This window comes from Stenella coeruleoalba (genome assembly GCF_951394435.1).
Source record: "Stenella coeruleoalba genome assembly, chromosome: 20".
Classification (NCBI taxonomy): Eukaryota; Metazoa; Chordata; class Mammalia; order Artiodactyla; family Delphinidae; genus Stenella; species Stenella coeruleoalba.
This window is the reverse complement of record NC_137166.1, coordinates 19947168-19961789: the sequence shown is the minus strand read 5'-3', so window position 1 is coordinate 19961789 and position 14622 is coordinate 19947168. Positions and strand designations below refer to the sequence as shown.

Sequence of the window (14622 nt, the reverse complement as noted above, 5' to 3'; positions counted from 1 at the left end):
TGCCACATCGTGCTATATGCCCTCCACCCCCAACCTCGTCACAGTTGATTGGATCAAACGTGAACACCGAATGCAACTCAGCCGATTTTCTCTTGGGAATCTGGACTTACGTCTGAAAGACAGTCAGTCAGGTCTGCTTTTGGTTAAAATGAGCTACTGCGAACTCACTCCTAAGCTGCAGGGTGGACTTTTTTGGAGTAATGGAGAGAGAGGGTCTGCAGGGTGAGAAAATTAGGAGACTGAACAGAGAGATGCAGAGACAAGAGGCAAAGTCCTGCCTGGGTTCCCATCTACTTCTCTGTTCCCCACTCCAGGACCTCAAAAAGCCCAGACTTAGGTTCTAGTAAATTTTCCTTTTTGCTTAAAATGGTTCAAGTTGGCGCCCATTAGTTGCTACCCAAAAAAATCTAAACTAAGGTAGGTAAATATTATTATTCCCTTTCTACATATGAAGGAATTGAAGCTCAGAGGAAGTGAAGTGACTTCCCTAAGGGCACAATTCAGTGAGTGGTAGAGCAAACACACGAACCCAAGTCCACCTAACTCTGCAGCCTGAGCTGTTTCCTATTCCACATGCTGGGGTTTCTCAGTCCAGATCAATGGGGCCCCAGATCAACCTTTCACCCCTTTTGCAAGCTTTTTGAGGGCTGGAGCCATGTCTAACTCCCTGTAGCAGCTCCACCTGGGATAAACACTGTCAGGTGTCACTAGCAAGCCTGGTGGGATGGAGGTTTCACGGGGCCAGGGGAAACATCACGGGGTGACTGATGGGAAGTTAATGGGTTTTGTGGATGCAAACTGTAGACGCAGAAGAGTGGGGCATGGAACTGAGATCCTTCCCAGTTTGACAGACAAACCAGTGAGCAGTTCACAAAAGTCCACAGCAGTCCTAAAGCTGGAGCTGGACCACAGCAAGACTGAAGACTTTGGTGAGGGGTACTGCATGCCACCCTGGAAAATGGAGAACCCCTAAATCTTCCTCGTACCACAACCCTCAGCCGGGCTGCCTTAACTTCAGCCTTGGCAGGGTAAGTGGAATGAGAACTGGGTTTGGGCCCAGGCTAAACCTGGGGGTTAGGCCAACCCCAGGGCCTAGATCAAGAGCACATCATTGGCAAAGTCCTCATTCTACAGAGACTGGACCACTTGATCCCCTCTGCACACACACAGCCAACCCCATCTTCCACAAGATAGCCAGAGAGACCTTTTTAAAACACATACCTGACCATATCACTCCCTCCTTAAAGCTCTTACGTGGCCCCTAAGGCCCTCAGCCTGTTATTCAAGGCATTAGTCTGTCATTCAAGGCCTTTATGACCTGCTGCAATACAATTAGAAATATATTTTGTCTTTGTCCTAGGTTCCTCACACAGAGCAACTAAAACCCACATAATTTCCTAAGTGTGAAGAGTGATAGGGGCGTCTTTTGTCACAATATTTGGTTTTTGTATAGAGCTTCTAAGACTCTTGAAATTTCCTAAGTGACAGGAGTGTCTTTTGTTAATCATACCAAGCCCTTTGATCACACCTGAGTTTATGCTAATGGCGTGGCTTAGGGTGGGGCCCACACACAGCCTCAGCATGGCAAGGGTCACCAGAAATACCAAGTGATTACAGGGTTGGAACTTTCAGCCCTACCCACTGGCCTACAGAAAGGGGATGGAGCCGATGGGGGCTGGAGATGAAGCTGTCTAAGAACTCCTGAACAATGAGACTTGATGAGCTTCCTGGTGGGCAAACACATCGAGGTGCAGGGAGGGTGGTACCCCCAGAGATGTCACAGAGGCTTCACACACCACTCCACACCCTCACACTTTGCCCTGTACATCTCTCCCCTCTGGCTGTTCCTGGGTTGTATTTTTTGTGAGAAACTGGTAAACATAAGTAAAGTGTTTCCCTGAGTTCTGCAAGCCATTCTAGCGCACTGTTGAACCCAAGGAGGGGATCAAGGGAACTTTCTCCTTATAATCAAAGGGTAGTTCTGCAGCTGATGCCTAAAGTGGGGGGCAGTCGTGGTGCTGCGCCCTTAAGCTGTGGCACGTGTGCTAACTGGGGAGCTGCACAATTGAATCGAGTTGTTGGACACCCACTTGATGTCTGGAGAGTTGGAGAATCAATTGCTGCTGTGGAAAACACTCCAGACCTTCATTCCAATCTTCTCTCATAACACACCACTCATTCACACTCAACTCCCAATATTCCAAATTACCTGGGTCCCTGGAATCACCTTGGTCTCTCGACAGCTACACAGCCATCGTACACACAAGCTATTCTCTCTCCTGGAACATCACCCAGTCCTGTCCATCTGGCGAAATTTTAATTAAACTTTAAGCTCAATTCAAGGAGCACAACCTCAAAGCAGGTTTTTCTAACCTCCTCAGATTGGGTTAAGTGTCCTTTCTCTGTGCACGTTTAGCAAAGAAAATAAATTGTTCTGTGACCATTGGTTTATACATCTGCCTTTCCTGACAGACTGTGGGCTCCTTAAGAGCAGAGACCTAGTTTTCTACATCATTTTTTTCACCAGTACACAGCAGAGTGCTGGGCCTGTAGTAGGTATCAGTAAGTATGTTTGGGATGTGTGAATGGATGCATGCAAATGGGGTAAATAGATAAGTAGATGGGTGAATAAATGGGAGTTTGTATGGATAAATGGATGGGTAAATGGATAGGAGGAAGAATAAGTGGATGTGTGGGAGGATATGGAGGTAGATAGATGAAAATAAGGTTAGACGGATGGATGGACGGATGGATGGATGGATGGATGTCAACGATTTTATTTAACTCATTAACTAATGAGGGAGCCAACAGAATGTTATACACAATCCAAAGTAGAAGCCAAAATGTAGCCACAAGTACAGCGTTTAGCCCATTCACCTCCAACAAGATATCAATCGACCTCATCTGATAAAATGCATTTGCATCTCAATGGACAAGAACAGTTTCCATCACAATCAGTTTTCCACAACTTCCAAAATAATAAAACAGCTTAGAGACCATGTAAGTTACAAACTCCTATAGAAACAGACATCCACGTGCCAAGTAACACCTAATAGATAATCAGAAGGACACCTGATAATCTTTTCTGCCTGTTTTCAAGTGTCTCATCATCTTCCCTGGCATGGCTTAACCAGGTGTGCATCTCTGAAAGGCCACTTAAATTCAGAAGGCCTCAATCTCCTCACCTGCAAAGTGGGATGAGAGCACAAAACCCTTCAAGCTCTCAGCAGACAGCAGCTCCGGAAGGTGCTGCTTCAGGTTTTACAGATGCTTCCCCACCGGCTGAGCTTCTTCCCTCTACTTCAGCACCACCTCTGAGCTTGTTGGTCTTAGGAGGGCCCTGCCACTGTCCCCAGACCCCACCAAGCATGAACGTCTTTCTTCATCCCCCTTTAACACTACCGAGACATGTTCAAGGGGATGGATGGATGAATGGATGGATGGACGGATGGCGGACTGGAAGACAGGAGTTGGGATAGGTGACTTAGTGGGAGGACAGATGGGTGAATGAGTGGATAAATAGACAGATGACAGGAGGATGGGAGAAAGGTATGTGAATTCATGGGAGGATGGATGAGTGGACAGATAGATGGATAAATGGATGGATCAGTCAATTCCGATGCCTGCATGTCTAAGCCTAGGGTTCAGTCCTTAGGTTGTCTTTGCAGCCTGGACTCCTCTCACAGTTCTGCTGCCTGCCAGTGACTCCCGAAATTTAACATGTATAAGATCACACTCACAATCTTCTTCCCCAAACTTGATTCCCTCCCAGTGTTCTGCTCCTCAGTGAACAGCAACACTGTCCATCCCACTGCACCAACCAGAAATCTAGGCATCATCCCTGATTCCATCCACTCCTGCCACGCCCATACCCAAGACATCACCACGTCTTATTGATTTTACCTTCAACATCTACCTCTAACCTGTTCATCTCTCTCCAGCTCCAGGGCCACCATCACTTCCCTCCCGGGCTAGTGTGCTCACCACCTCTCAGCCTCCCTGCCTCCATTCTGTCTTGCCCCCAACTAACTCCCCACTACCAATAAAGCAATCTTCTCAAGACGCAGGTCTGGGGACTTCACTGGTGGTCCAGTGATTAGGATTCCGCGCTTCCAACGCAGGGGGCGCGGGTTCGATCTCCGGCAGGCAAACTAAGATCCCACATGTCACGCAGCCAAAAAAACCCAAAAAACAAACGTAGGTCTGATTATGCCACCACCACTCCTCCAATATTGTTTAAAACATTCTTATGCCTTCCACTGCTCTCAAGATCGAAAGCAGTCCTGTCCCCTGCCCACTTCTCCCGCCTCGTCCCACACCCTGACGAGGTCAGACCTCCCGAAACATTCACTCACATGCTTCCCAAACTTGCGGCACGTCTTATCATGGCAACTTGACATTTATCTCTGTCACTCCGTGGTGAACGTGTGTCACCCCTTCTAAGCAGTAAGCCCCACAAAGGAGAGACCGTGACTATGTTGGCTTTGTTTTGGGGTCAAGCAGGCTTGGGTGCAAATCTGGGTTCTGCCCCTAATTAGCCATGTGAATTTGAACAAGTTACTCGGCCTCCATAAACCTCCTTCCTGCACAATTAAAAAAAAAAATGGAGAAAATATCGTCCGCCTCCACAGGATACCGTAAGGACGGAATTGAATAATGCACGTAGAGTGGCTAACAGAGGGTATGGTCACTGGGAGGACGTGTCATGACTGGCTGGGAACAGCAGCAGAAAGGTGTGCGTGCAGACCCTGCTCACCCCGCAGCCAGCTGACCCTGAAATGAGCTCTACCCTGAGTACAAATCTTCAAGCAGGCCCGAAATAGGCTCCCCGAGAGGGGCCTCGGCGGATAAGAGAGGAGGGGCTGACTTTTACACCCATTACCTGGGGACCTTCTCTCAGGGCCCTAGAAGGGTGGCTTCCCTCCTAACAGGAGACAGCGAGGGGCAGCTGTCCCTAACAGGAGAAAGGGTGTTCGGGGCCTATTCAGTGCCCAGAAGGGTTTAGGAACCCAGAGACCAGCCTTCTTAACAGGTCCATTTCTTTAAGTCCCCTCCTCCCTCAAGAGCCTATGGGGGCTCCCCGCTGCCTACAGCATCAGGTACAGTCTCCTCTACCTGGAATCCCACCTCCATCCTCCATCTGGCACCTGGCACCCCAGAGCCCACCCTTCATCCAGACAGGCCTCTTCACCAGTCTCCATACTCCTTCTCCACCCCAGGCCCCGCCCTCCATCCTGGAAAGCCTTCTGTCTTCAGGTGTCCCTCTCTAAATCCTTCCCCACCCCTCAAACCCCACCCTCTCCGTCTTCCAGAAAGCCCTCTAGGACTGACCCAGCCCGCACTCATTTCCATCTCTTCTGAGGGCCTTGGGCCTGATGCCTCCAATGAAAGGCTAAGGTCTTACGTAAAACAGACCCATGTGGATGCAGTCCCCAGCTTACTACTGTTAAAAGACACATTTTTTAAAGGATCATGAATGTTTAAATGTTTAAATGTTTAAAATCATGAATGTTATACAAATATAAAATAAACAACACATGTCAAAGATTTCATTTAACGGATTAATTACTTAGGGAAAAACAAGACGTTATACACAATTTAAAGGAGAATCCGAAGCACAGCCACAGTATAGCTTTTAGCCCCCTCTCTACAAGATCTCAACTGACTTCACCCGATGAAGTGTATTTGCATCTTAATGGACAAGAACAACTTCCCATCGCAGTTTTCTACAACTTCCAAAATAATAAAACAGCTTAGAGACCATGAAAGCCACAAACTCCTGTAGAAACAGACAACCATGTGCCAGGTAACACCGAATCGTCAATTCGAAGGACACCTGGTAATCTTTTCTGCCTGTTTTAAAAGTGTTTCATCATCTCACCTGGAGTGGCTTAACCAGGTGTGAATCTCTGGAAAGTCACTTAAATTCGGTGGGTCTCAGTCTCCTCATCCGTAAAGTGGGATGAGAGCACAAAACCCTCCGTGCTCTCAGCAGAGAGCAACTCCAGAAGGGGCTGCCTCAGGTTCTACAGGGGCTTCCCTGCCCCCGGCTTCCTCTCGCTACTTCAGCACCACCTCAGGGCTTGTTGGCCTTGGGAGGGCTCTGGTCCCTGACCCCACCTGCCACCAAGCAAGAACCAAGCCCTCTTCTCCTCCTTCATCCCCCTTAACATGTTCAGGGGGACCATTAGCAAAAATCACAGGGGAAGAGGAAAAATCGTTCTAAAGCTGGTGGGTGAGGTTTTCCTCCCTCACCTCGTTCTCTTTTTAGAGCATGGTGTACTCCCCACCCCCAAAGCCAAGGCAATCTGGAGAGCCGGGCCCTCTGTCACGTAATTCAAGGCTGGGAAGATGCTTTTGACATAATTCTGTATAAGGGATATACTAGTACAAGGTAACCTTCCTGAAGGGTGTGATGGGATCGTCTGATTGCCGCGCGGCTTGCGGGATCTTAGTTCCCCAACCAGGGACTGAACCTGCACCCTTGGTAGTGAAAGCGCAGAGTCCTAATCACTGGACCGCCAGGGAATTCCCTGTGATGGGTTTTTTGGACAGATATCCCACCCAGAGGCCAGACCATGCTGACGGCCCTTCCTCTTTCCCTCCTCCACCCTTAGTATCAGAAGATTCCCCCCAACAATAGGCTTGATAAGTTGACCACACCTATGAGTGACAGGGGTATTACAGAGCACACTCTAGGGCAGGTCCCCACAGCCTGGCACCTCACTGTCCTCAGATGGCACTGCATAACCTCTCCCAGGCTCCTCCCTCCAGCCTCCCTACCCCGCCCTTTGGTGTAGCAGACACTAAATATCACTGTGCTTCCCTGGAAATGTCCCTCCTGCAAGTCTGACCCCATACAGAAGAAAGCTTCAAAACTATATGGACGTACCCAGCGAAATCAAGAATAATCACAGGCATGCACAAACTTACCCACGAGGATGTTCACTGTGGTGCTGTCTAGAAGTGAGAAAAACTCAAAACTGAATGCCCAGCAGTAGAGAACTGGTTAAATAAAACACAGTACAGCCATCTCATGCAAGCCATGAGAAGTGTGACACAGAAGAGGAGAGAGTTAGCAAGCTCGCTCCATTAGGGACACTAGTAGAGATGTGAGATTGAAAAGAAAGAAAAAGAAACCTCAACATTAACAGTGACCAGCTTTGCTGTTCTTTTTCCACCTTTTTATGTTTCTCCAGTGTCCTGTTTATGGAGGTACAGACAGGCAAATCAATATAAGCCAACTCCCCAAACCTAGACCCCAACACCACCACACCCAGCGGAAACCAGTTCCCATTCTGGGCTCCAGTGTGAAGAACAAGCCAGATTTGCCAGCCCTGCGATGCTCAAACAGAGGGTAGAGGGGGTGAGCTCTTCATCAGCTAGAGCCTTCCACAAGGCCGCGCCACAAAATACACGTACACACAGTCTTGCCAAAGGGGACAGACTACAGGGAAAACCACTCAACAACCAGTATATCCATCCTGCACAGATCAGCAGGGGTCTGCTTAGGAAGGTCAAGGTCACTCTTAGGAGGTTTGCACAGCGGGGCACGGCCCTGGCCTGGGAGTCCTAGAGCCTCCAATCCTAGCTGCCTAGCCCTGGCCTGCCCCTGCTTTCTCCAGTCCTTTATTTTTTCATCCATAAAATAAATGCATAGGGTTGGACAAAGGGCCCCTCAGGTTCCATTTCTTAGGACTCAGAAATGTTTCCCTTTATTCTGGCCCCATGCCCCACATAGCACACACGCCTCCCGATGGCCCCAGATGGAGCTGGAATCCCTCAGCCTGGGTCCCTCCACCCCCCTCAGTCTGGGGGATGGGGTAGGCAGTGCAGGAGGCAGAGCCCAGAATGAACAGTTGCCAAAGGGGGCGGGGAAGTGTCCTTACCCACCAAGGCTCTAGACCATGCAGGTCTCTCTGCCTCCACCCAGGGAAGCCCAAGACATGGTGACTGTCAGAGGTAGGCTGGAGTGAGGTTTGTTTTCTCCACCAGAGCCTGCTCTGCTCCCACCCTCCCTGCAGTGCCACTGTCTGCCTGGCTTCTCTTCCACGCCATCCCTATGGCTCCTCCCCTTCCCCAAGTTTTATCGTCAGTATGTGCAGCTCCTTATCCTCATGTTTTATTTCTGACAACCACTTATTAGCTGCCATCGACAAAATGGGGGTTAGGAGAACTATCAACAAAGTATTTCATCAATTCATTCATCAAATTTAGAGTGCATGCTCTGTGCAGGCCCCCAAGGGTCTCCCTCCTGGGACTCCCAGTTAAGTACGGGGGATTAAATAAATGATTCCACAAATAACTGGAAAGGACCAGGACTAGCAAGAGCGCAATAAACCGGAGCTCTAGTGTAATAAAGAAAGGGAGGTCTGGCGGATGGGGCTGGGCTTGTCCAAGGCCCCAAAGTAGAGTGCGGACAGGGCAGGTCCATAAGCCAGGAGCCCCTCCCTGAGCCAGGCACCCCTTGAGGCAGGCATGCATCTGCCAGGGTCAAGCTCTATGCCCAAGGTTTGGGGATAGGGGGATACAAAGGGCATAGGATCAGGCCAGGAGTAAAGGAAGTAGGCAAGCTGGTCCCTCAGGAGAGGAAGGCTTCAGCCGGGCCTAGCTGACATCCCTGAACACCCTAGAACTCACCGCGCGGCAACTGGGAGCAGGAGGCTCTGCCAGGCTCGTCTGCCCCTCCCAGTGGCCGTGACAGGGGTCCCCTACCCGGATGCCCAGGCTTGCCTCTGAACAACCTGTCTGGCTGTCCTGCCCTGCACGTATCGTTTGTCTGCCCTTCTCTGCACATGTCTGAGTCTGCGCCTCTGCTCCCGCCTATCTGTATGTCACTCTCTACACACGCCTGTCCGTCTGTCCTCACACGTCTGGCTGGCACGCCGGCCTCCCTGCATCTCTCGGCCTCCTCGCCGCGCCGCCCCGCCTGCCGCTGTGTGGGTGTCGGGCTGGCAGTGCGCAGAGGGGCGCGGCTCGGCCCTCCCCCTCCGCCGCGTCCCCCCAGCTCAGGAATGACCCGGGCGGCGGCCCAGCGCTGCTGAGGCCCCGGAGCCGCGGCGCAGGGCGGCGGGAGCGGGCGGCCGTGGCGTGGGCGGCGGTGCTGGGCCGGCGGGCGGCCGGGCGGGGCTGAGGCAGGGCCGGGAAGCCGGGAAGCCGGGAAGCCGGGAAGCCGGGAAGCCGGGAAGCCGGGAAGCCGGGAAGCCGCCGCCACCGCCTCGGCCGGGGATCTCGAGCCCCAGGTGGGCTCGGCAGGGCCCCGCCCCGCCACGCCCCTGCGCGCCGAGCAGGCCGAGGCGGAGCGGCGCGCCCCCCGCGACGCCGGAGCCCGAGCCCGAACGCAGCGGCATCCAAGCGGGAACCGGAGCGGGAGCGGAGCCAGAGCGGGAACCTGAGCTGGAGCCGAAGCTGGAGCCGGCAGTGCGGCGCACGGAGCGGAGCGAGGCAGCCAAGCCGAGTAAGGGGCGTGGGGCCGGGGGCGGCGCTGGGGAGGGGCGGGGAGGGGGTCCCGGCCCCTTCCCCCGCGCTCTGCTGCGGCCCCGGCGCAAGCACACACCCGGGGTCGCTCAGCGCGGTCCGCGGCGGATCCGCAGCGCGCTCCGAACAGGAACCCCGCTCTTCCGCGGACCCCGGCCCCGACCCCCGCGCCCCCGGGCGGGCCACCGGGACTCGCGCGGGCCGTGGCTGCCCCTGAGCATGCCATCGGGCCGCAGGGACGGAGAGGTCTCCCGGTTCTTGCCCGACTTGAGTCCCAAACAAACATCCACCCCACGGAGGGAGCATAAGACAGTCTTCACGACCCCGCGCCCTCGGTTTCGCGGACCCCTGAACAACCCACCCAAGAAGGGTAAACTAGAACGCACTTTTCGTGGGGGTAGGAGAGGAAAGGGGCTCTGGGCTTTGTGGAGTTTGAAGCTAGAACCCACCCCCGCCCCTCGAGCCGGGAAGTTTGACCCTCCGGCGGGCGGGCCACCAGGGCCATGCCCCCGCTTCGATGCCTACCACGCTGGCCTGTCTCAGCACCATCGGTGGGAGAGGTGGTGTCCCCGCCGCACCTTCTCCAGCTCCGGGGCCGACTTTCCCTGGCGCGGTAAGCGGGACTCGAGGCTGAGTCCGAGGCGGCTGCTCTGGCTGGCTGCGCAGCGCCAAGCGGTACAGCCGCCTCTCCCTAATCGCTCTCGGAAGTTGGGTAGTGCCCACCAGACCCACGGCAGACTCGCACGACCCTCCCCCTCTCCCCATCGGCCCGGCGGTCCTGAGGCTGGCGCGCGGAGGACCCAGGGCTGCCCTCCTGATCCCACGCGCCGTGCCAGCGGAGATGGCCAGGCCCAGGCTGGGAAGGGGAGGGCACCAGTGACAGATGTGAGCGGCGGGGGCTCCAGGAGCTTGGTCCTTGGTCTTGATTCACACAGTCCATGGGCACCTGCCTTGCGCAAGCCCCCCCTGACTCTCCTCAAACATCCTGACTGCTCTACCGGAACAAGTGGCTTCACCTCCCTGTGCCTCAATTGCCTCTGCTGACAAGTAGGTAGGATTCTGTGGTGAACAGAGTGTTTAAGGGCTTTGGAACCAGAGGGTGGGCTTGGAAGACTTCGTAGCCGTGTGATGTTAGGCAAGATACTTAACCTCTCTGAGCCTCAGTTTCCCCATCTGAAACATGGGGAAGATGGGTTGGGAGGTGAGGCGATGCTTGTAGGGGGCCTAGCATGGTGCTTGGCACTCAGCCCTCACTCAATTCAGGTTGACCACAGGTGTCGTTCTGTGAAGCACGCAGCACCAGTGGGTGCTGAGGCAGAGCGAGTTGCCCTGAGGTGGCGGCGACACGACCCCCTCCCAACCCCCCAAGCCCCCCTCCAAGGAGGCCTTTGAATCCCCCAAGGGCTTGTTGACATCTAACTGCGGTGCAAATCCCTCTCTTTAGGGCCTGCCCTTTCTCAGCTGTTCCCTCCTCCCCGGGCGATCTGCTTCCCAGCGGTGCTCGCCTCCCTACCTTTCATCTCCATCCAGGTTGGGAATGACCGTATCTGATCAGCTCTTTCTTCTGCCCTTGACTGCTGTCCGCTGCTCACACTCTGTGCGAGGGAATTCACACCTCCCTCCGCTCCGGGGACCGGGGCCTGGGGAGGACTGCTTTCCCTGCGGAGCAATCAGACAGTAGACAGTCAGGTGGCTTGGGTGTTCCAGTGGTGACAGTTCAGACAGGCAGTGAAGAGCCGCAGGGGGAGCAGCCACCAGGGCAAGGAGACAGCGGGAAGTCGGAGGGGTCCCAACCCTGAACCTGCGCTGACCGTGGTGTGTTCATCCAGGCGACTGAGCCACGAGGCACCAGAAATGATAACCCTTGGAGAGGAAATGAAGCCCGTGGCTGACTGAGAGGTTAGAAGTTCAGAGCTGGAAGGGCCCCAGGAAGAGATCTGCCCAGTCTGTGCAGCTGGGGCTTCAGACCCAGAGCAGAACCAATGAGGCCCAAGGCCTGGGAGAGGATGCTGGAATCCTTGGGGTGGCATGGAGGGTGTAGGTAACCAGGAGCATCGTTGGGAAGAAAACAAGTGTCCAGCTTGTGGACACCCGCGTTAGTCCTGCTCACCTGTGCCCCAGCTGTGAGAACGGGGGGATGTGGGGGGTCTGTCCACATGCTGCCTGGTGGGGACCTAGTGAGACAGGCAGAATGGGCTGCCTCCTGGGGGCTGTTTCTACACAAACCCCCCCCCCCACGTCGTCGTCTTCTTCCTCTGTAGCCTACTCCCACCCCTCCCCCATTCACCCACCAGGGAGTCACATCCCAGCATCTTCCATAATCCTCACCTCTTCTTCCCAAAGGAGTTAATCAGAAACTAATTTAGGAGGTTTGTGTCACCTGGTTCACAGAGTGGAGTACAGCCAGGCAGCAACGTGATGGGGATACGGGCACCTCCTTCAGTCTTGGGGAATAATCAGTTAGACACACTCAGATGCCTGTTACCTGAAGCCTTTGCCCTGGAAGTGCTCACAGCACAGGGTAAGGGACGAGAAGGTGGCAGCCAGCTCTCAGCCTCCTCAAGAGAGAAACTGAAGCCAGGAGGGCTTCTGAGTCCCCCTGGCACAAAGTGCAGTTGTGGCTGAGAGCACGGCTTCTTGGAGCTGGACTGCCTGGGTTTATGGCTTGTGATTCTGGGCAGGAGATTTACCCTTCAGAGCCTCAATTTCCTCTTGAAAAGGGGAACAAATCGTCTACATCTCCCAGTATAGTTGCGAGGACTGGAGAAACAATATACAGGAAACATGTGGCAGGGACGAATGGACCCCTCGCGATGGCCTTGCTATGTCTGCATTGTGAACATGCGCTGAATGCATGCTCTTTCCCAAGCATAAGTATTTTCTCTCTGGAGTCTGAGGACAGCCCTCTGATCTAAGTACTATAATTGCCCCTATTTTATAGATGAGAACACTGAGGCTTAGAAAGGTTAAGGACTAACTTTGCTAAGTATAGAAAACTTAAAACATCACTATGACTCATCATAATTTTATGAGTTTGTAAAATTGATAATTAGCACATTGCATCTTAGATGATATGTAATTAGTTAATGGAATGCTTCCTCAATGGAGATCTTCAATCATTGTATCTTTATGTGTTAATTGCCCATGGGCTATAGAATTTTTAGAGACATCTTCATTTCTTTTCTATTCAAACAGTATCAAACTGATTTAAAAGAGCAGCTCCCCCCGCATTTATTCCCTATCTCTCTTCTCTCCATTTTTCTCCATAGCGCTTATCACCCCCAACATTTATATATCTTACTGATTTGTTTATTGTCTGCCCTCATCAATATAATGTAAACTCCCCAAAGGCAGGGACTTTTAACCATTTTGCTCACTCTCATATCCCCAGGGACTAGAACAATAACCAGCACTTCGTATGCTTTGCAAAGTATAAAGTGTTTTACAAACATAAGGTCTATTATTGTTATTATTATTGCCAGGTGTCTAGTTTGCCTGAAGATAAACCTTAAGGTTCACGGCAGAAACTGTTCTCTCAAAAATCTGGCAAATAGGACCTGCTCAAGCGCCAGGGAAAATGTGATGAAGGTTAAAACCAGTGGAGATTATTTTCCTAACATGTTAATAAAGCTCCTTATCAGTAAGTTCAAATACAAGTTAACTTTTTTAAATTTTGGCAATAAAAAAATGGCACGTTCAAAGGCAACTACATTAGCGCTTAAAACTTCCAATGAGTTAACTGTCACTGATTTATTCAGTTATTCTTTATTTTGTTAGCATAAAAGGTGTTTTCAAATCTTCATTTTAATGATTTTTCAGATTATAAAAGTAATACATGTTCATTGAAGAAAATTTGGAAAATCATTCTTAAAAAATAAAAGAACATAAAAAGCCTCGTCCATCCCACCACTGCCCAGAGAGTTCGTGACTGTGGGTATTTTAGTCTATTTCCTTTTAATCTTTTTCTATGTGTGAATATTTTCTCTAGTTTTTTTTTTCCCCCCTTACAAAATAAGGATCATATTGTAGGCAGAGTTCTAGAACCTGCTTACCTGGTGGGGTTTTTCCCCCCTCTTAACAGTATACTGAAAGTCTTTTCTGTTATTAAAATTTCTTTAAAAACATGATCCCATGGGTATACAATATTCCATCATAAGCGTATGCTAAACTTTTCTCAGCCTCTCCTCTCTTATTGGACACTGGGGTCGCATCCCATGTTTCACCACTGTAATAATACTTTTCTATGCCCTCTTTGGTGTTTTCTGGGCCCTGAATCAGGCTTCTCTACACCCTTGGTCAGGACCTATTTGCTGATTTGCAGATGGACCGGTTTATGTAGTTAGTCAGTATGTCAAGTCTTAGAAGTTGGGCCTTGGTGGCAGCAGGGAAGGCAGCTGACCCAGTAGAGGACTACTCCAGGTAAATCAAGGCAACCTGAAGACCCAGTAACCTCCACGCATTTCCTGACCAACCCAGTGTAGCACACATGTGGCCAGATGTTGCACGGGGACAGAAGGCCTCCTTGCTGCAGAGGCTGTCACACACTTGGATCCCTTTTCTAACATCAGGACCAAGTTACTTGTTTGCAAACCTCCGTGTCCTCTGCCAGCCTCTCTGCCACCGTCCTCTCACTCTTTTTCATTTGCTTCTTCATTTAATCACATGACAAACGTTTACAGGCATACCTCGTTTTATTGCTCTTCATAAATATTGCTTGTTTTTACTAACTGAAGTTTTGGAGCAACCTTGCGTCAAGCAAGTCTTATCCATGCCATTTTTCCAACTGTATTTGCCCACTTCATGTCCCTTATGTCACATTTTGGTGATTCTCACAACATTTCAAACTTTTTCATTGCTGTTGTATTTGCTGTGGTGATCTGTGACCAGTTTTTTTTTTTTTTTTTTTTTGCTGTACACAGGCCTCTCACTGTTGTGGCCTCTCCCGTTGTGGAGCACAGGCTCCGGACGCACAGGCTCAGCAGCCATGGCTCACGGGCCCAGCCGCTCTGCGGCATGTGGGACCTTCCCGGACCGGGGCACGAACCCGCCGCTTCCCCTAGCATCGGCAGGCGGACTCTCAACCACTGCGCCACCAGGGAAGCCCTTATTTTTTTTTTTTTTTTTTTTTTTGGTGACCAGTGATTT

The 14622-nt window shown here is 51.7% G+C and overlaps 1 long non-coding RNA gene across 2 annotated transcripts in view; it reads right to left on the bottom strand.

The window, feature by feature from the left end:
* Positions 1 to 14622, bottom strand: part of LOC307178589 — a 606421-nt gene that overhangs the window by 572963 nt on the left and 18836 nt on the right. For both annotated transcript variants that reach the window (XR_013825234.1, XR_013825235.1), the window contains exon 2: positions 10991 to 11136. This is a non-coding gene — a long non-coding RNA (uncharacterized lncRNA). The remainder of the gene's footprint in view (positions 1 to 10990; positions 11137 to 14622) is intronic.